Source organism: Thermobia domestica, chromosome 1, assembly GCF_964235325.1.
Source record: "Thermobia domestica chromosome 1, izTheDome1.hap1.1, whole genome shotgun sequence".
Lineage (NCBI taxonomy): Eukaryota > Metazoa > Arthropoda > Insecta > Zygentoma > Lepismatidae > Thermobia > Thermobia domestica.
The window spans coordinates 122989145-123009312 of record NC_137454.1 but is presented as its reverse complement, the minus strand read 5'-3'; the positions used below and the strand labels follow the sequence as shown (position 1 = coordinate 123009312).

Sequence of the window (20168 nt, the reverse complement as noted above, 5' to 3'; positions counted from 1 at the left end):
ATTATTGGTTCATAGAATACAAATGGTGCCATAAAATATTTGCCGTTCCATGAGTGCGTATTGGTTATCTTTCCGTGAAGTTAAGAAAACTACAGAAATTGCGTTTTAAAAATGCCACTAAAAATGGCCCAAAAAATAAGCTATTGGAGCGAGACAATTCGAGCGTACTTTCATTTCATCTTACAAGGGCTCGATATGTTAGTCAGCCGCTCTGGATCTAATTGAGATATCATTTCGCAAGAAAAGAAGTCCTTCACAAGTTATTCTTTAATTGCACAAAAATTGACAGTTCCTAAAACAGTTCTTTTCTTGAAAAATTAACAGTTCTTTTCTTAAAATTGACAGTTTCTAAAACAGTTCTTTTCTTGAAAAATTTACAGTTCTTTTCTTCTTTCTTATAGTAAGGAATATTTTGATTTGATTTTTTTTTTTCAGTTTAACATCCTGTTCAGCAGCGAAGCTATATGAGACGTGAATTTAATGATTAACGTAGAGTCCGAACCACGTGAGCTCCCTTCGGGAATTGAACCCAGGTCTCCCACGTCAAAGGTGCGTACGTTAACGGGTTAGCCACGAAGAAGCTCAGTAAGGAATATATAATTTTGCAGTGTAATATACGAGTTTAGGGGTGTACATATACAGTTTTGTTATACAATTAAATTTAGAAAATTCAACATAATTCTAGGTTTTAGGATTATTTTGTATAACTGGAATGTGGAGTGACTCTAAGTATTGTTGAGTTTTGATGTATTCCAAGAAAATGAAAACTGTATCTAATGGCAACGAAAATGTTTCGGGAAGCTGCAAAAGTATTTCTTTGAATGTCGTAGCATATGCTTGTAGTATTCACTGTATTTCTAAGAGTAATAATACATATAATAGCATACGTGAAATTAAAAATATAAGTTGTTCATTAATTTCCAATTTCAATATAACTTTTGCAGGACAAGCCTTATTATCCATTACTATGATTATTTGATTAATATTATCCTTTCTATTTATTTGTTTTGCAAATTTGTTTTTAAATAGGTCCCTAATCTGATCACACAATTTTCCAGACAGAATTTTAAGATGCGTGATTTTATGATTTTTTGATTTCATGAGCAAGGAATCAAATCTCTTCTTACACCTTCGTTGTATAAGAGTACAAAGAGTTAGTGTCTTGTGTTGCTCTTGTCAATTTACGTAACAAAATATGAAACAAGATATGCGGTATTTTAACTGAAAAAGATAGTATCCTAATAGTTTTACAGCCTTTAGTCTAACAAAGTGTTACAAGCAACCAGGAAAAGTAACATTGACATACAAATATTCAGATCATGTCTTGCCTCCACACTTTTAACGTCCAATCGCCGCCACTGCCTAGGAGTACCAGGTGGGTCCATTGCACTCGTACGCATACTTTCTTTAATAATTACTAAGGCTTAGTAAGTATTGAGATTCTATGACATTTCCCTGGTTGTGTTCTTGTATTATGTTATTTAAGTTTGTTTTTTTTTCGTGAGTTAAGTGATAGTTTTTAAAATTTATAGCATTGGGTACCGAGTGGGTCCATTAAACTCGAGCCTTAATGAAGAAATATGAGGATAGATTCAGAATAGATTGAGAGTGTGGCTCGTAGCGGAGTGAACGTTCTGATAATGTTCTAACTGTCCCAATGAAGTCAGATATAACATATTGCAACTTTATGTTATTATTATTTAGTTTGATTGATTTAATTATTTGCAATTTTGCTTATTTTAGTAGCAGCTTTTCTTTATTTATTCACTTATATAAGTTCATTGTCAGAAGCATAATAGTTGCTTTTGTCTATCAAACTGTAATTTTTCCATTGTATGCAGTTGCGTATCCAAGGGGTTTCCCGGGATATGAACTCCCAAGAACCAAAATTTTAAAAAGTTGCTAGAATAAAATCTAAATTTGCGCTTTCAGTCTCCACATTGACAAAAAAGTTTTCCGGAGTAGGACACGGACCCCCCCCCCCCGAATAGAAATCCTGGCTTTGCCACTGTTTGTATGTAAAGTTTTGTTTATTGTTAGTGTGTTTTGATCATTGCACGTGGTAGACTAACAGTTCACTAACAATACACGTCACTATTGATGGAAGAGGGGGAACATTTTTGGTAAATCAATAAACGATGAAGAAATTGATTCCCGACAGACGATAAGATATTAGCAGACTTATATACAAATGCAACTGAAGTTTCTTGTTCAGGTACCGATATTGAAATGAGACGCATAGTAGTTTCTTATTCAGAGAATGGGTTAGAAGTTTGAAGCGTAGCACCTATAGCTAATGCAAAAAGCACGTGATAATGCAAAAAGCAAAACTCCGGAGAAAAGCGATCCTACAAGGGCTGCATTATGTTTTGATGACAACATCGGCACCATTAGAATACCTGATGACGAACTGTTCCTAATTCGTGAAGTTGCAGATTCTTCACACACTCTGCAATATAATTTTATTCTTACATATAATATGACTGTAGACGAACAACTTCTCATTTTTTGGGTGCGAGCCATTTTACAATTGCAAAACACAATGCACAACTATCCTGAAGTGGTCACTTCTAGAGCGGAGGTTAAAACTCAGTTATCATATATTACAGCACAACAAAATCAGACGTTCACACTAACAATCATATAGCTCGCGGTTACACTACAAAACAATGAACAAAATTGCCTATGACAGTATTTTACATAACTGATGTAAGTGGACTCAACATTTATGGTATTGTATCATCAAAGCGTAATTTCAAACGAGAAACAAGCATTAAAATGTTTGAAATGCCGTAAATTCTTCATTTCGTCTGGTTAGCAGTTCGCCAACGTTGAGAAGAAATCACGGAGAATAGAAGCTTCTCAGCATACTGAAGAGAAACAGCCTAAGAAAGTCTCTCCACAAAACAAGAACTTTCTGTCGCAAATGCAATAAAACAATTACCTGTGACTAATTAATTTTAAATTTTGTTACGCAGAAATAAGAAGTCACACGAACACGAAGTACATACTGCAGCAGTTGGGATTGGCGAATTTTTACAGGGAGAATGAGAAAGTCCGATTTCTATGGAATGGTGGACGGATTTGTTTTCCTTCTCTCTGACAAGGGTCAGAAGGGATGGATTACTTACAGCAAATCGTACCAGAAGAAACTGAGGAATTCCTAATTTATTTTGATCAACATTACGTATCAGGTAGTTTCTGGAGTATGCGACTTTCATCTTATGGTGATCTTACGTTTCGATTTCTTCGCTAGCCTCTTTTGTTTCCTCGCAACATACCCGTTCATATAGCAACATTACAGAAAGAGACACGAACGAGTAAATTGACAGAAGCTCCAAAAGATTGAACCTGTCCATCCTTCCTTGTGGATGGACATTGGAAAAGGATGAGGCCATAGTTTCAACTGCATCGAACAAGTGTAGCGAGGTGAATTACCGAAGAAGAGAGTAAAATGGAAGACGACTAGCCTTCAAAGGCGCTTGTTCAACTTAGTGATGGATTATTCTCAAGGAAACACCATACTCGTTCAATATCTGATTGGAATTGATTACTGCATAAAGCTGTAACTTTAAGGTATAATGTGTACAATAAGGTTCGTAAAGCGATTAACTTATTGGTTCGTAAAGTAACGTTCTTTTTATTATAGAACGTTACGTTGTTTTTCAGTGCTTGTAGTGTATGATATCAATTGCTTAACTATAGATTTATATTACGCATAAAGTTATGAAATATGTATCAGGCTTAATGCGGCTAGCTTGTTAGATGTTTTTTTCTGAAACTGTGTAATACCATATGATAATTTGGCTTTCTTTCTTTTTTAGTATCGAACCCGATGTTGTTATATAGTCAGAGTTACCATATGTCAGGTTTTTACCGGGACAGTCCCGATTTGGAACCTCTTGAAATGAAATGAATCTTTGGATTTTACATCCCACGATTAAGGAGATAGGAGTAGGATAGAGGAGACGGTGATTGTGAGAATGAATGAAATGGTGGAATGAAGAAAGTGAGAGGAAACGAGAGAACCCCGAGTTTATCCATGCACGCAGCGTCTGACTACTACAAAGCCCATTTGACGCAAGATGGGATCAAACCAGGAACTGATCCAGATGTGAGTGCTTCTACCACTGAACCACCGTGGCCTCCATGAAGACTTTTATCCCGGTGTTTCGCCAGTTTACATTTTGTCCCGGTTTTCAGTCGTGAGAATATGTTCACCGTTTTTTGTATGCCTTATCCTCATTGCAGTATTCTAGATTACGTCTGTTTTACATATTTTTCACATTAAAAGCTACATATGTAATCCTGGTTTATAGTATATTTAAATATTGGTAGAGCATTGAATACCATGGCGTACAGTTATACAATCTTTGGATCTAATATGCTTGTTACTTTCCTAATCATCATCATTGATACATCCAATAGAAATTAAATAAAATGTCTCTTAAACTGCTTCTGTTGAAGAAAAGTGGTGGCAAATAGTGCGCTTTGTCGAATTTTAGTGGCAAATTGTCCCTCAGCCCCCGTTCTTCCAGACATGTTGTATCATAATTTATTTAAAGTTATAATAACTTATAGTTTTGGGTATATAAAAAAACTACTGCCCTCCTAAAATTTTCTCCGCCTCCCCCCAAGACGTTAAAGCTGGCGTCGTTATTGGTCGATCATAGTGCCAGGAAATTATAGTTTGGTTACTAGTTATTGATAATTATGCCCATAAACTTCCTTTGAGGTCCCGCTGGCTCAGTGGTAGAGCGTTCACATCTGGTGCCTGGGGTCCCTAATCGATCCCAGCTCGCTCTAAATTGTCCTTTGTGGTGCACAAACACCACGTGCTTGGTTTTCTAGGGGTTCTTCCGTTTCCTCTCACATTCTATATTCCACTATTTCATTCATTCTCATTTTACCATACCTGGCACAACCGTCGGACGTAAAACTCAAAGATTTCATTTCATAAACCTCCCTTCACACTTTCTCCAGACTTAGGACTGGTTACATTCCTTACAGGAATATAGGCTTGTTAATTTTTTTTTTTTTTAAGTGAACCTTGCCATGCTATTTTGATTATTGTTTTAGCCAATCAAAAAACATTTTCTTTATATTTATGTATTAATTTTCTTAAAATAATTTGCAGATATTACCCTTGTCAGTGATGATATTCACAGGAAGCGTGCTTTCATTTGTTACCCTTTTCGCATACTGTCTCTGACTACAGTCAAAATGAAATTACATAGTTAGCAATTTGTTCGAACTTCTGGACATAAGCCAAAGCAGTTAAACAGATCCTTTGTTTCCTCGTATTTCTCTAGAATATTCTTTATTCTCTTGTCGATGTTGATATACCTTTTTGCTCTTTTGGTGCCTGGCTCTCCAAATTTCATTCTTCTCCGCATAAAGGTAGTGTTTACAGCTTCCTCTTTCAGCTTCTTCACCATCAAAAATATGTTCGGATGTTTTCTCCCTATGATGCAATTACGTTTTCCATTCCATTTTTCCACAACGTTATTTGTTCTATGCTTTTCTTTATAGAAATTCCAAATCTCAATTGGCCATGTAGTGTTCTCCAAGCACTGATCTACAAAATAATTTGCAAACTCTACTATTTTCGGCGAGTCAGGTGCGTTCGACATGATTATAAACCATCCTTCATCTATATCTTCTTTGGGTATAAAACTTAAAGCTCTACATCTTCTACAAAATAATTTAAGTTCTTCACTTTCTCTATAATCTTGTGTAAGTCCAAGCTCTTGAATTTTTCGCCACAAGCATTGCATGAAATGGAAATTACATCCCAAAACTTTTGTTTGTGGGACGAGATCATTAAGAACCTTTTTTACAGCCGCTTCAAAATCAATTTTTAAAAGCTGAAGACTTCACTCTGGAGCCCATCTCTTGAGCAAATTGAAGAATCTCCTATATATTAATTCGGTTTTGCTTGGTAGTAACGCGAATACAACGGGGAAAATGCTCTTTACCTCGTTAGTACTATCTAGCTCCACATGGATGGAATATAATTGTTGAAATTGTTGGGAGCAGTTACTGAAAGTTCCATCCATAAAAAAACGATTCAGCAGCATACTGGCGTCCTCAACCGCAAATATTAATATTCTTTGATCTTCAAAAACGTCGTCCACCACAAGAAAATTACCGCAATCAGGTAGACTTAAAAGTTCGTCCGGAAAACTCATGTCCAAACTTGTTGCAGGATTTTGATCTGTACCTAAAGCTTCTCTTCTTAATTTACAGAGATCAGACTTAACATTTTCATATCTCCAAACTTCTGTCACCAGATGAAAACCCTTTTCTTTCAATTCCTGAACCAAGTGAAGAAAGAAAACCTGTATTGTTAAGTTAGACGATACCAAATACAAATAAAATGATGAACTGAGTACATGCACACACACACACACAACATATATAGGGGGCACGGTCCTCCTAAAGCTTGTCTTCTCTCTCCAAATATTTATTGAAAATTATATGTTATTCCATATATACATAAAATGATTATATATATCGGGGGTCATTAAAGGCTTGGGACAACATAGTGTTATGCCATATTTATGTTGTTTCGAGAAAAGCAAAATTCAGCAGCAGGAATATCACACAACTTAATGGAGGCAAGAAGAACACTATGATGCTTTACTATGCCGTCTAACTCCGATTATTGCAAGCCTGTCTGCGTGTCACCCTCTCCTCCGGAGGCGATGATTCATTGAAGCGTCATAATCAGTGCTATCGGCTGCTCTCTCTCTGTGTCTCTTTCTCTCTCCCTCCTCATAACAATTTTACTTAGTGGACGCTAAGTACACTGAACATGGATGTAAGAAAATAACAGGAATTAACGACCTGTGGAAAGAGTGGTAAAATGAACTGGACATCCCTGATTATGAGATAAGATCAATAGAAAATTCCTTCTGTGAGCCAGAAACACTGGGCGCTAAATCTACGGGCGCTACATGCACGGAACCCTTAAGACATAGTAAATGTTTATTTTCCATAATATCCTGCTGGGGGGGGGGGGGGGAGGGTTAAACTTCGGACTCCTCACACACGCCACTGCACATATTCGTTTGTTTTTGTCTTTTTGCTGCTTGATCCACTTCAAAATTTTTCTGCATGTGTCGCATACTTTATTATTGTGGAAGATTTACTAAGAATATTTAAAAAAAAATAACAGTGTGAGGAATTTAAGTATTTCTGCAGTATAGTGCTATTCAGAAACAGCTGACTTTTCCCCACTTAACTTTCTAGGCTACAAGTTTCCATTGATGCTTGCAGTACGGCAAACATTACGCTGCTACGCTCCATATACTCTAAAAAGTAATTACCACAGACTTGTTTCTTCTTATCCTTGTAAACACAACTGTTTGAAAGTATTGGCTGCTGTAGACCTGACTGTTGTTAGGTTTGTTTCTTTTCAGTTGAGAGCACAGATACCTATAAGAGCAGTGAATAGGTGTTTTTAAACCTAGACGGTATCATTTGTTTGAACACATATTATAAAACCATTTTTTACATCACTTATTTTGAACGTATAGTTAAAACTTTAGCACAAATGAATGAGTAGTCAATAATTTAAGGCGATAATCATCAGAGACTAGCATTAGAGTAATTTACGTCGGTAAAAATGAATCATACCGTCTCCTTATTTTGAAGAAATCATGATTTATTTAAAAAATATATATATATTTCGTAATGTTTTTGTAATAGGGGGTAAGAGGCACAAACAGTCTGTTATTTATTGCTATAAGAATTACTTCTTTTAAAATAATTCGTAACTTGATTATCTTTACAATGTTAATTATTTTGTCAGTTTTTTCTTCATTATTTCTGTGGAGAGACAAAATTTCATTTGCATACTTTTATGTCATTCACTGGAGAGTTAATGAGTGGAATTCAGGGCTGTTTGTCCACAAAAATACTGCCCTAAAAGTTTATTTAATTCCCCTACAAACGATGAAGGCTTTGGAGATTTCATTACCACTTTTCTACTTTTTTGGTTGCATGCATTGTGGTAATTGAAGGGGGAAATTCCCAGGCACCTCTGAACATTTCCCCGGAAACTCGTCCCCTTTGTGCTTTCTAGGGGGAGGAGGAACTTGGTAATGACCCCAACCTTCATGTGTAATTACAAAAATTAAATTTATATACAAATAAAAATCATCAGTTTTCAAAACTAATAAGGAATCTGTGTCGAAATAAAATCTATTCCGAGAAATTTTAGTACAGTGCAGTGCCGTATTTAGGCGGAGGGTTATCGGGCTCAAGCTCCTCCTGAAATAAATTTGATGGTTTTTCGCATTCCACGTAAGACTACAACATTAATCCTTCTCACCATTTCTAAGAATTTCATTGACTTTCCGTTTTCTTATGCTGTTCGTCCACAAAAATACTGCATTTGTCCAATTTCATTCCATGTAAGAACTTTTTTTTTTTTTTTTTAAATCTTTCGTCCATTCTACTCTTCTGTTTCTTTTTCTTGGTTATTACTTTCTTTTGTTTCTCCTATCATAGTTTCGACCGTTGTTGGTTGTGATTTGTGTCGGCCGTTGTCAGTAACACCAAAACTATGAGAAGCTGATAAGCCAAACTGATATTCCACACCAACTTGCACGGACAAAGGAATATTTACATAGTTTAGTTATAAAGGAAAGTAAATGTTTGAATTAAAGAAAATCAAGAGGGGAAATACGTAGCCCGGGAAATTAGGTACGTCAAGAAGATGCTATTTCAAGTAGTTTTATATTTCGTTGAAAGCTATTTTACTGTGAACAATGGATATAAGACAGTTTTTAACAAATATCTGTTCAACTATTTATTTTATTTTATTTATTTATTTATTTATTTATTTTGTGTATAATACACCTCTTTTAAACTAGAAGGTTAACTACTTTGAATGTTCATAATAATTGCGGTTATGCATATTTGTAACTTAAATTTAACGTGGTGTTCTAGTGATTTGATTACACAAATTACAATTATAAGCACACTTCATAAAGACACTCTCACAGAGGATACCCAAGATCCTTTATACACTATGTACATTAGAAAAATTGATTTTTCAAGTCTTTTGTGAGAAAAATACTGTGAACTAAGAAATTATAACCTATTCCATATTGTACAGAGTTATTTTCCTGCGAGTACAAGTTTCTTTTGGAATGTGTTGAGAAATTAACACAGTCTGCAAGATAGTGGCGTATTTTGTGGACTACCGGCAGCAGCCCTAGAATACTACAAAATAAAGTTATAATATGAACTAAATTATATTAATAATTTTATACTTTAGTATCTTCTTTCGGTGATAAAAGTTTCTGAGAATTTGAATGTATTTAGAAAGATCCATTGAATTCTTTGCACGCAACCTGTCTCGCAAACTTAAGTATTCAATATGACGACGCAACAGAAATCACTCTCTAATAAATCGTATCAGAGCATTCCCCTTCGCCAGGTAAAAGCAGTTGCCTCTAGAGAAATTGGTTTCTTGGGTGTAAGTGGCGAGTAAAAGAAAATTAGACGAGTCATGACAGTGGGCGTTCATTATTACTCGAACACCTTCCATTTGCTCTAGTGAGTAGGGTTACCATCTATCCAATGCGAAATGTAGTGATACTTCATTCAACAAATAAAGGTAGAAATGTACGATCGTTTTACCGTAATACTAATAAGATAATATAAGTCTTGTTAGTGAAGAGAAAATGATATTTATCTACTTGATAAAAGGATGGTGTAAAGTTTTTTTTTCTTATTTTGAAGGTTGTATAATAAAGTGGGGAAAAGTCCAATAATAATAATAATAATAATAAATAATAATAATGTACAGGTATTATAAAAGTTAGTAGTAGCCCAAGCCATCAAACCAGTATACGCCACTGCTGCAAGAATACACTCTTAGTGCAAGTATATTTTTGGCCCACACTCACTCATTCTCCCCCCCAACTCGAAGTGCTTCAATTTCCACATTGGTTGCATATCGACTAGGCTGTGTGAGAAGTACGTGTTTTAGGCCTTAAATATTCGTTTTCAGCAGTTATGCGTATGCAGTACCTACCTATTGTATATACTCAGATATTTTCTGATTAAACCTGTGCGAATTCAGTAGTTTTCGTGTGCGTATATGACGTGCCGACTACGTGAAATGTTCCGGCTCTCGCAAACTACAACTTCTAAAGGGCTTAAACTCACATTAAATGAATGCTGATAGTTTTAGAGCTGTGTTATACCTGCTTTGTAATTATACAATATAAAACTACATCAAAGCTCTAAACCTGTGTATTTTAGTAGAGTGCTTGCAATACCAAATCTCATGTCGGCGTATACATACAGTCAATCAGAAGCGCAATCTTCTTGAACACGAAGTGTGTGACATTCGCTGTTCTCGCTACAGCAAGGTTGCACGTCATCTCATAATTTATTTCTATCTATAGGACACAACTGTCTATGTAAACAAAGTGGATGAGCAGAAAAGATGTTAAGAAATTAATTTGAAGAATATTTAATATTAATTATCTTGGTTCAATCAGCTTTTAATTAATTTTGTGTTCCAATTTCTCGCAAAGAAGAAAAGTATACGAAACAGATATAGATCCAAATAGCCAGAAATTCTTAAAAATAGCTTCATTAGTTTCCAGCGTGTCTGGCGCCTTTCATTTATTAGTTTTACTACTTCGACTCAGACAGAGCCCGTTTAATTAAATATTCGAAATGGATTAAGTGTTACTCCAGATTTAGTGTGAATAACAGGGCACGAATTTCTTTACAACCTGAGTCATCGCTTTATGATGCTGATTATCATAACAGTATCTTCTTGTCGGTATTGTTTAGCAAGTACATTTCATGTAAGGTGGTTATAATTTGCTTTTGGGTTACAAACTTCCGCTATATAAACACGGTACTAAAGTTCATCTTGCATTATTCCATTTTTAAGACAACAAACAAAATGTTACTGATGCGTAAAAATACGGAAGTAGGTAAGATTGTGTGGCGTGGTGTGACGTAAGGATGAAACAGACAGAAACAGCTAGTTGAAAACCATGTGACGTCACTGTGTGAATCAGGTGCTTAATGCTCAGTTGCCACATCCCTTTTCTTTTGAACGTGGGAGGATTATTGTGAAATGCTTACGTATTTCTTACCTTTATATTTCTTTTAATGTGTGAAAATGTTCTGAGTTTAATGCCACTTAATGTACTTCACGTTTTGTGATGGCTATATAAATAACCTGATCGAATATAGGAAATTTAGGACAGTTAAGTTACCCGAGGTTAGGAGTTGAATGATTTTTTTGGGTCAAACTCTTGAATTTAACAAAGCTATAGGCTCATCGTCGCAGAAACAAAAAATCGTGTTCATTAGTTCATTTGGAATTGGTATATTCTACTTTCCGTTTTTTTTTTTTTTCTTCTTCTTAAAGGTCTTCCATTAGGAACTCAATACAGCCCGGTCTATTTCCCTATACGAGCAACGTGCTTCGCCCATATTAGGCGTCTTCGTCTAGAAAGTTTTATGTTTGATGACGCGTATGTGTTGTGGAGTTCATGTTAATTTCTCTTTACTTATTTGTTTAAGCTCCATAAAATTGGCTCATGACATGAGTAATCTCAGCTTGTATTCATCGCGTCATGTCAGTGAGCAACTTTGACATCAACAAAATGTCTGCGGACAGTAATACGCTCCTATAGATTTTCTGTTTTATCTTCAGGGTTAGTCCGAGTTTTTTCATGAGTAGTATGATGCATTTCCTTGTTTGTGTCTGTTTTTAATTTCGTTGCCAAATGCATTCTTATCTATTACAACTATATTTTAGTGCTTAAATATCTTCGTGTTCTCCACTGGCGCAAATCCTGGGGGGATGACGGGGACATGTCCCCTCCAATCATGGACCTGGGGGGCACTGTCCCCAATAATCCGATTTGAAATGTTTTTTGGGGAAAAAATGTGTTGATTTGTGTTCAATTGCTACGAAGGAAAGTGAGATGAAATTGATGTCCCCCAAAAGCCTCACATCTGCCCGTCTTCCAATGTTGAAAACACCTCTGCTCTCCTGACTTTCCACATCATTGTTTTTCAACTTATAAATATTTTGAACATCGCAAAGAAAAAAATCCCCCCCCCCCATGTTTAATGTAGATTTGCGCCGTTGGTGTTCTCTGCTACTAACGATTACAATGTTTCCGTTATCTTGATTAATGTGGTTCCTGTTTGTCATTATATACATAGCTTTTGTATGTATTTTTCTTTCTTTTTTTTAATACTTCTAAGAGAATATTTGTATTTTCTTCCACATCTGGTCAACATCCTCTTCTTGGAGCAACACGCAAATTACCAGCTGCTTCTATGTCAGTTATGATATAGAGAGTAATCCGAGGTGCCCTGCCGCTCGAAGCATTTCTCGAATCGTGCTGAGCTCCCTCTTAGCTATGTAGATAGCAAACGCACCTTTGGTTCAGGAGACCTGGGTTCAATTCCCGACAGGAGCTCATGTTCGGATCCCACGTTAAGCTGTAGATCCATGTGTCATACATAGAGACACGATTTTCTAGTAAATAAGAATTCGTAATTTCGTTATAAAAATATGCGTAAAGCGGGATAAAATCTGCGAATAAAAATTCAATGTAAGAATACTATTTTCCTTGGCAATTACAATTAGTAACCTTTTATTTCACTTTAATTTTTACTCATCATGACATGAGCTCATGCATGACTATATTAAACAATATTTGAGTTTTAAAAAAATAATACTAAGCATTCTCATTGAATAAAAAGTTGAAAGCTGTAAAGTTCTAGATAATTGGCCCACCATATGAAGTGCAAAGAACAGTATAAGGAACAAAATTTTATAAGTACTATTTGCACCATGAAAAAATTTCTGTTGTGATGATTTCGTGAGATGTAGAGTGCTGAAATAGTGTGAGCTGGGCAATGATAAAAAAACCCGTAATGAAAACGTTTCAATGGAAATACATTTTGATTGCTTGATTACATTTTAACGTCCTTTGTCAGCAGCGTGGCTATATGGGAGGAGACCTATTGTTTAAGGTGGGCTTCGAACCACTACTCGGGTTCGTAACCGAGGCTTAAGCTCCCAGCAGGGTTTGAACCTGCGATTAGGCGCGTCGAAAACGAGATCTAGCCATGTGGCCATGAAGGATCTACGAATGAAAACACATGCCACGTGATTTTCACACATTTTCACGCTAAACAAAATCAGCGCGTACAAAAAAAAAAAAAAAAAAAGTTTTCACTACTAAGCGTTTACTCACGGTCAAGTATCAAGTATGCAGAAGGAAGAAATAGTGGTAATGAATAAACAGTAAAAGCGTCGAAAAATTGCCACTTTTGCGTAAATTTCGTGGAATATCGAGACTTGGTGCAAATTTCGCTAATTCGACAGAATTTCACGTTTAATCGCGAGCGTTCTATAGCATAACAAATAGTGAAAAAATATTTTTTTTTTTAGGTGTACACAACATTTTTATACAAAACTAATACATTTCGCGTGTCACCAAAAAATCGTGTCTTTAGTCATACAGCGTTGCTGCTGAAAAGGACACTAAAGTCAAATAAAATAAATAAATAAATAAATAAACTTGACTCGTGCTCAGCCTGAGTTACTAGTATCTTCGCAGTACTACTTTCACCTTCCTCAGTTTATTCGAAGTCCCTTCTGAGAATTTCTGAAATCATCACTGAAGTTGATCATCTCCGTAACCCTTTGGTGCAGCGATATTTACCAAGTTCAACCGGGGTATGGCTATCATTTTGATAAAATAGTTAGTGGAACGCACATACGCTTCTCTTGTGCAAACCCATGTTAACTTTTGCCAACTGTAGTGCTAATCGTTATCAGTCTGTCTGTCAGTAATATTACTACGTCTCAGAACTAAGCACGCAAAATTAGTAATGTGAACATTTCCAAATATTGTTCGCTTGTTGTTAATTTCTGTTTGAAGTCAGTTGAGTAGCTATACTTTAATGATAACCAGTCTGTAAAATCTAGAGGTTAGCTTCCATCTCATGTTTATTTCTGTTGTCAAATACGGAACATAATTATTAATTTCTAGTAAACCGAAGAGCAACGGATTTCGGACACCAACATAAAAATATAAAATTTATCTGTTACAGTAGTTGAACCTTTTTATTATTGTTATTGAGTATGAATAGTTAAAAATGGAATTGAAGGAACAGGTGTAGATACTTTGACATTTAGGGTCTTTAGTCTATAACCAAAAGAGAGAATAATCACTTATTGTTTTAAGCATACATTTAACCTGAAGGCAGTAAAACACATTGTGTGGGTGAAAATCTGGTCTGCCTTGCCCAGAGAGAGAGAGAGAGAGAGAGAGAGAGAGAAATCAGGATTGCCAGTGTATGAAACAATTTTCTTGGACTATTTCTTTTCTTACGCTCTTACATAATCGTCTTCGTCATGGGTAAATGGTTAGCCTTTTGCTTTCGGTGCGGAAAGTTCAGGTTCGATTCCTGGTGACAACACATTTTCTAATCGCACATTAAATTGTAAGTTCACATGTAAAGCTTCGGTTCTGGAAAAGAGTATGAAGGAAATTTATAATTTATAATTTTGAGAGTTCTGGTATATATATATATTTTTTTATCAGTATTCCTTAACTCGAAATAAGGAAACAAACGTGAGGATCGATGATACGAATTGTATCACGCTTATCGTAGATAACGAACTAAGAGAGAGAGCCGTCAGAGCATGGGAATATTATTTAATTGTGTTGGGTTTACGCGTTGTAGCTTAAATATCACACTTACCGGTCAAAGTAGGAACCAGGGGCAGATCCAGGCCCCCCCAGAAGAGGAAACTTTCATATTTTATATATGTAAATAAAACCCATCCCAAAGTTTGGAGCCCTTAAAAGTAGCGGTATGACAACCCACCGCTCCCCCCCCAAGAAGTTGGTCCTGGATCCGCCCCTGGTAGGAACAAAGGATATTCCATGCTGAAAAAAAGTGGCTTCCAGTACCATGTGGCAGCCATTCTCAAACGATATGCTCTGACGGAACCATGGTGCACCGAAATAAAGTTAATGCTTAATAGAAAAGATTTTATTTATTTATATCTTTCAAAATGATAACATTAATTTTTTTCGTTGTTTCGTAGTCAGTCAGTTGCATTTCCGTAGCTAATGTTTCTTTAAGATCAAAAATACAAAGTAACTTAAGGCATTAGCTACGGAAGAAAGTTCGGTTTTTATAGATGTGCCGTAAGATTTTAAATTTATGTAGTTAATGTGGCAAAACTGAAGAAAAATACAGTTAAAAAATACTATCAAGTGGGCTCAGTTGTGAAAGAGGCATATCGTTGCACAGTGAAGCTCGCCTTTTGTATATTTCGAATCCAGCAGCACCAACGCACCACGTGCAGGATTCTATTGGCTGGCATCCTGAAATGAATAATCGAACTGCCTTTGAGGTAGTTTTGTTAATATTATCACTAATTATTAGCAAGGAACACTTTTCCATTGCACGAATGTTCTCTCGTACCCACTCGAAACGTATAAAAGCAGTACATTGTATTCACAGTTAAATAATTCCTAGATATAAAAATAACGATAATATACATTCCTTCTATTCGTTTCCCTGATTGTCTCGTATTTTATGCTCCAGTGTCGAAAATTTTGGCATTCTATTTCCATTCATTACAAGAAGCAGTGAAAATATACATTATTATACACTGAGTTTTCATGTTACAAGACGTAACCATCCTCCGAAGGTCCATGGCACACTCTATTCCATATAAATTCTCCTGACACGTGTTTTCAGTTAAGCAATGTGTACTTTTATACTTTTTCCTTGGTTTTGTTCTTCCATAACCCCTCCGCCATTATAGTACAATATTAACTAAACGTATTTATTGTTCTTATGTAAATTATTTTTTATATAAGTTGTCAGTAACTAACGGGTTGAAATGTCTAATTTTCGACCCTCCCCCCTAAAATTGCAATGACTTCATCACTATTTAGTGCATCCGTGATGATGCATTGTGTGGTAACTGGATCAATATTATGCAATAAGTGAATGAAAACTATATTCCCGTTAGTGTTAGGCGTTATGGACTTGGAAAAACGAAATACCGTAAATAGTGCTTTTCTAGCTTTGGAATCACATTTAATTTTAATAAAAATAAAATCTGATTAAAGCAAATATCTACCTATTAAAATGCTACAATAGCAACAAAAGCGTTTGACCGCCAACCTATAACTTTGGATTACAAACCTATCATTTACGGTTATTTGTGATTTCACGTTTAACAAAGACAAATATTTTAAACTATGTGTACTTTAAAAAATAATCATTTAAATAGGCCTTTTTCATAAAGTTTGTTTGTTTAAATTATTGTTCAAATCCTTTGTATTATAATAAGCCTTTTCCAAAAGCAATGCAAATGAATTGTGCTGCCATCTTTGGAGTTCTTTTAAACTTTACGTTTGTGGACGTTTATGTTTGTGCCCAATCCTTTCGTCAATGAGATCTCGAAAACTACATGCTCTAGAAAGATGACGTTTTCACTGATCGATTGCAAATTTTATGTAGATTGTCCAGTTTAATTGAATATTTTAAAAAAATGGCCATTATTTCTTTATTACATTTTTATGGGTACAGGGGAAGTGTTGAAATTAAAAAAAAAAATTAAGCATCATATCCTACGCATTATGCATTCCAACACAATAATTGAATATGGGGGCTGTATACCTCTCAGGCGTTTGTTTCATGGCCAAATGATAATGAAAACGAAGGATAACCATTTCTCCACTCTTAAGTTTAATCGTTATTGTTTGGAATGTTTTGCCCAATGAACACCATATATATCACTGACATTATAATTGTATGTGTAATGTATTTGCTTATTACATACTGCATGCAAGAAGAAAGAAAACACTGATAATACATGAATCAGGAACTCCAACTGAAATTTGGCTCAAATCTTGCAAACGGTGCGAGATATTGAAAAAGTAATCGAAAAAATCTCTTTTTGGTGCCTTTTGCCGATTTTTGTCAAGACGTCTTTCACTTGTGTCTGTCGTGTCTGTAAAGGAACATGTAAAGATATTGTGAAGAATGACAAGGCGATTCATGCGTATATGCGAATGGTGAGCTGTGTAGAGAGCGCAGGTTCAATTGGTTCTAGTTTATCTGTTAGTTTCGGTAATATATCGTTGTCTTCATCAGACACATTACCTGTTTGTAGATGTAATGATGTATTCCTAAAATTATAACACAGAATAATAATAATGTTTGCTTTGATCGATTTTACTTTTTATTTGTGAAACATACCGACCAGTTTTTTGCAACAGTTCACTTAGTATGTTGTTCGATTATTGGCGTATTGTTCAATGTTTTTTTATTTATTCATTCATCCTCACAACGAAAAAAAAAAAGTTCTAATAGACACGAGGACGTGAAACACAGTTTTTAAAAGTTTTAACAATGCATTCCCAACATTTCTGACCCTAATATCCTTAGTTACTGTATGTAAGCAAATCAACATTGACACATCTCATTTTAAAATCTTTCAAGAATATAAACATCTCAAGAAGTTGTAAAACAAGTTCCATGCACACCGCGAAATTAACATCATGTCTCCATTCCCACCCTTACATCGTTAGTACCTTGCGCACCTTAGATGCGTAATGTTGTTTCCTAATTGCATGCAGGTGTCAATCAATGCCCTTTGATCCTTTTGTAGTTAACTTTGTTTTCGTCGAGATTCAAGTATACCGAGATGAATGTCCAACGTACTTGGATAGGATTCAGTGATGCCAATTCCTTCAGAGCCGTTTTCCCTTCACGAGCTTTAGAATTTCCCCTTTCCGGACAAAATTTCCCTTCATGCAAACCGTTCAAGTACTGTACTTAGTAAACGCATTTTTAATAGTTTTCGCTTCCACCCCCTCAACCCCAATCTTATAACCACATACAAGCAGATACCTGACAGCCTTCCTTTGAGCTTATGCAGAATTTGAACTTGATTTGTTGTTTAGATATCTAAGGCGTCGCGGTAGAGGAGGGGAAAGGATATGGAAAGGTGTAGGTCAGGACCTATGTTAAAGGTGCAATCTCTGTATTTGCCTGGTGTGAGTGAGGAAAAACCCTATAAATACCTCGGTCAGGACGGACAACTTAAATAAATCATAAAAAATATAAAATAAATATTATGTAAATTTAATTTTTATCCTTGATATCATGATAGATTTTAATATTTTGTAACCTAAGATACAAAGAAAACATTAAGTATATATTTGGTATGTACTTACTTAAGAACAGCACTCCCATATTTACTGAAACGAATGCGAACAGTTACAAAGAAAACTCTAGCTGCTACTGTCTTTGGCTGCACACGAGGAATGTTCGTAAGCAAATACAAACTAAATCAAAGTTTAGAGATGCGGAATTCTTAAGAATTTATAATTCCGTGCGCACAGTCACTAGAAAATTTGTAAACATACACACATACACTAATGTCCCAGTATTCGCCCATATATATATTTACATATTTACATTATACATATTTACATTCATGACACGTCCCGAACACGAATCCAAACCAAACTGTTATAATAGTTGGAATGATAATTTAATTGAGAAATATTTCATCTTATTGCATTGCATTTAATTCAACAATGGGAAGATTAATTTTGATAAAAGATTTTAAATAAGCATTGTTGTAATGTTTCGAATTTTACTGAACATGATGATCGATGTGTAATGTTGATAAATATTAACGAATGCAAAGCAAGATAACTTTAGAGAATGTATGTGAAAAATGTTCAACGGATTATGTTTGGAACAAATAGGATGTTGAATTTATACTGAATTTTAATGAGATTAATCAGATACGTAAATACATTCAATCTATAAATGACTGAAGAGAGGTTCAAATTTCCCTGCAGTATTGAGAGATTACAAGCAATTTCCCTTTTTCCCTTTTCTCCAAAATTTACTCAAAATTTCCCTGCGCCAAGGGAAATTTCCCTTCAATTGGCATCACTGATAGGATTGTAGTGAAGAGAGTGGCAACGCTGCGCAATGCATTGCGCCGAGTGACGGCATAAGATATTTCTTCCAATCAGGATGAGATCTCGTATTCACAGGAGAAGCACGGTTTATAGCTTTGGAAGTAGCTTGCCGCGACATCGCCACTCAGTTGAGAGCATTGCTACTTAGAGAACCGAGAATAACGGTACGTCAGTCCTTTCTTCGATTGTGTTCGTTGACGTTGATGGCTTCGTAATGAAACATTTCGTTTATATTCAAGTTACGTGAACAATAGTGAGAAATAGTTATTCAGATGAAGTCCAGGCTTTTAACGGGGTAATTTTTGTTTCAACTCACCATTGACAACGAAGGTTAAGGATAACCGGTTAGTTTGGTAGACTCTTGGAAGTCGTTTATATCCAGTTGGTCAAGATCATTTTCATTTCTCCTCCCTCTCCCATGATCTCGTGTCTGTGTAGCAATAATCATCCCACAAGGTTAAATTTTGTATGTAATGTGTTGCATATCAACAGCAGTGATTTTTTTTTTTTTTTAAATAAGTGATTATTTATTTCTGTGTATATGAGAGAGAGTAGTAAATGATAAACATATAAGCCGGTAAGCAAACGTTGACAGTCGTGTGTGTATGTGTGATTTCTTACGTTGACAGTCGTGTGTGTACTTTAAGTGATTTCTTAAATAGTTGCCGACGGAAGAATAAATCTACAAACTCCAGAGATTCTAAAAGAAAAGAAGTCTCTCTGTGGTAATAGTGTAGTAAACTGAATTAATATTTACTTCCATTAAAACAAAAGCATGCATTACGCACCCCTCATCATAATAATTCTTCTGTTTTGATGAGGTTTATTCCTTCTTCATCCCAAAGCATCTCGAAAGTGATTCAGTGTCTGTTCTACTCGGATACCTGTTCTGTCCCTACCGTAGTAGTAGAGCCATTAAGGGTGTACGGCGTGGATAAGATTGTCAGCTCCTTTCCTTTGCTACTTTATAAAGTTAGAAATCGGGAGCTTGAGTGTTGGAATGGTGTAAGGTTATGAATATCATGTATCGAATTGAGAAGTTACGGCTTTATTATATAGATATCAGAGGATTGGTTAGGAATATGTTCGTTTTTACTCAGTTCAGTTTTGTTGAAAATAATTGAC

At 35.5% G+C, this 20168-nt stretch overlaps 1 protein-coding gene across 5 annotated transcripts in view; it reads left to right on the top strand.

Moving 5' to 3' along the window:
* The window catches only part of slmb (beta-transducin repeat containing E3 ubiquitin protein ligase slmb), a 166229-nt gene that overhangs the window by 64703 nt on the left and 81358 nt on the right, over positions 1–20168 (top strand). The window contains exon 1 of one of the 5 annotated variants that reach the window (XM_081762962.1): positions 19112–19207. The exons of 2 other annotated variants lie outside the window; for them this stretch is intronic. The gene's annotated coding sequence lies outside the window, so the exon portion shown is untranslated. Of the gene's footprint in view, positions 1–19111; positions 19208–19316; positions 19339–19364; positions 19388–20168 lie in introns of those variants that run through there. 2 more of the 5 variants (XM_081762961.1, XM_081762960.1) reach the window with 2 other exon arrangements.